We start from the raw sequence: 2,823 nt of genomic DNA on the forward strand, positions 1-2,823 counted from the left end.
CACCTCTGCGAAAGTTCACTTCACGACTGGTAACTAATTTACTTTAAAATGCTAAAAAGTTAAAATATTCAAATTCGGTGTAAATACATTTGTGATCTAAAACAACTTTTAAGTGACAATAAAAATTTTAAATAATATCAAATTCACTCTACAACTCGCCATAAAGGCCAATGGCCTTTATAAAATTTAAAATTCTGCCGGGAACAACGACGGAGAAAATATCCATAATATTAATGTGGACAGGCGTTGTTGTTTTCAAATCCCTTTAGCTGCGAGCATTTCGCTCTTGGCAGCGCAATGCCTCCCTCAAGTAACCACATGTCCTTGTCATCTGGTCAACACCAGAGTTGGACAGGCGTATAATATATGTAATGCGCTTGCAAATAAACTTTAATTCGTCTGTACTTAGTTCACAACCCGACGTTCTGTCAAGTTTGCTTTGCTTTTCATCTACCTTTTCCAAGCTGTCTTCTTTTCCCTTTCTTTTCATGTTATTGTTATTGTCACTGAATGTGAGTTGATCTTGCGTCTTGCGCGCTATCAAGACTGGGTGCGTGCTCAGGCGTGTTCTCTCGTGCAAAAGTGAGTAAATTTCCAGCATTTACGAGCGTCATTAATAAATGGGGCTTATGGGCCTATTTATTTTAGGTCGCAAAGCTTCCAAAATGTACTCACGTCTGCCCGCAGAATGCGCCTGAGCACACGCACATTTATCCTAGGCCACCTCTATTCTCACCCGGAGTGAGAATAGTGCAGGCGAGTCTTGTGGCTATTCTCACCCGGTGCCCGTTCACCAAATTTTACGTTCACCCTAAACCACAGAATTCTACACTGTGATAACAGAAAAATTGTAGAATTCTGTGCCGTGAACAAACGTTCCATTACAATTGTAGCCTACTAAAAGCGTACAATTTTGTCTGTGGGCAGTGGAGAGAGAGAGAGAAAGAGAGAGAGGAGTAGCGCGAGAATTTCCGGGCAAAACAAAGTGGCGACCCGCGTAGTTCGGCTCGATTCGAAAAGTTAAATAGCCATAGCATCTTTGTAGACAACCAAATTTATTTACTTTTGTTTTCTAACATCATTTTTTAACTTTGTTTTGGTCAATTTGATCGTCCACACCGATAGACAGTATTCAGAAAGAGACGGAGAGAGAGAGAAGAGGGGAGGAGTTGATCTTGCGAGAACTTCCGGGCGGGTGAGAATAGCCACTTTCATTATCCTACTCATTTTTCTCCAAAACATTCCCTTTGTGTAAATTTGTTCATCTCTCTCTTTCTCTCTCTCTCACACACACACACACACACACACACACACACAGTACTATACTATTACTATTACACAATACTATTACTGTAAACCCTCTCTGGTTAAACAGGCTGTTTTCTTCCAGTATTTTTGCAAAGTCCAGATGCATGCACATCTGCGTATGGTCTCGTAACACCAAGCCTTCGCGCAGGTAGGGCGTACGGTCCCCTAGCGCCAAACACTATGGGGGCGTACGGTCCCCTAGCGTAAAGTGCTATTGGGGCGTACGGTCCCCTAACATCAGCCTATTCTTAATATGATGGCTAGACTGACCATTTACAAAAAATAGGCCTACTGAATTGTAAATAGATCTATACATTTTTAGTGTTCAGTACCTAAAGTATTTGTGTATTTGAGACAAAACCAGGTGCCTTAATGACAGTGCATGTCCTCCTGTTTTCTAATGTTAATAGGGCCAAAGATAAGTACGGCTAGACTGGCAGTCTAGCCGTACTTAAGTACGGGTAGACAGCCAGGCTAGCCGTACTTAAGGATGGCTAGACTGTCAGGCTAGCCGTACTTAATATTGATGGCTGAATTGTAAATGAAATTTTTAGTTTGCAATGCCTAAAGTATTTGTATTCCAGACAAAACCAAAAGGTGCCTTACTGACTTGCATGCATTTGAACCTGAATAATTACTAGATCTAGATCTAATGAGACCTGTGTACTTAACAGGCTTGAGTCGATAGGGCCAAACCTAGATCTAAGTACGGCTAGACTGGCAGTCTAGCCGTACTTAAGTACGGCTAGACTCTCAGTCTAGGCGTACTTAAGTACGGCTAGCCACTTCGAAAGAGGATCTTGAGTATTAATTCTGATTCATTATTATCATTATTGTCACCATGGCATAGTGGCATAATGAGGACAATCGATTTTATAATCATCGATGAGTGACATTCTTCAGTCACAACACTACACATAGGCCTAGATCTAGATCTAGAATCTAGATCTAGGCTACGTCTTCTCTGGCTTTTTGGCAGTGGTCAGTGATTAGGCTATCTAATCTAGAATCTAGATTAATCTAGATCTAGATCTAGATCTAGATTATAGATCTAGATCTAGATCTAGATTTAGATATAGATTATAGATCTAATAATCACTAATCGGTCACTCGACTTACGACAATAGAGTTTATTATCGACTAACCTTTAGTAGTCGGAGGTCTCACACAGCGAGTGGAGTAAGGCCTGCTTGACTCTGGTTGAGCATTCTTCAACAAAGCTGCTTCCAGCATCTTTCTTCCATAGGACAGGAAGCAAATTTGCTTCACAGTGTTATCAAAGTAACCGGTTCAGAAAACGAAAGCGGAAACAGGAAGTCGGGGTAGGCTAAAAAGAAGATGATAGTTACCTCCCCCTAAAACACAAAAAAATATCTTGAAGACTTCGATAACAAGGTTTTGGGGATCACAGTGGCAATTTTGTATAAATTTCGATGACAGACACTGTTGTGAGAAAATTTGTACAGGGCAATTAGGCATCCTATAAAACGTTTTGGCATAGCTCAAATTATGTGT

The 2,823-nt window shown here is 40.8% G+C and overlaps 1 protein-coding gene across 2 annotated transcripts in view; it reads right to left on the reverse strand.

The window, feature by feature from the left end:
* LOC101854388 (nucleolar MIF4G domain-containing protein 1 homolog) overlaps positions 1 to 2,595 on the reverse strand; it is a 16,482-nt gene extending 13,887 nt beyond the window's left edge. For both annotated transcript variants that reach the window (XM_005113276.3, XM_013091004.2), the window contains exon 1: positions 2,454 to 2,595. The gene's annotated coding sequence lies outside the window, so the exon portion shown is untranslated. The remainder of the gene's footprint in view (positions 1 to 2,453) is intronic.
* Positions 2,596 to 2,823: the final 228 nt, after the last annotated feature.

The sequence above is a fragment of the Aplysia californica genome, unplaced genomic scaffold (assembly GCF_000002075.1).
Source record: "Aplysia californica isolate F4 #8 unplaced genomic scaffold, AplCal3.0 scaffold01812, whole genome shotgun sequence".
NCBI lineage: Eukaryota > Metazoa > Mollusca > Gastropoda > Aplysiida > Aplysiidae > Aplysia > Aplysia californica.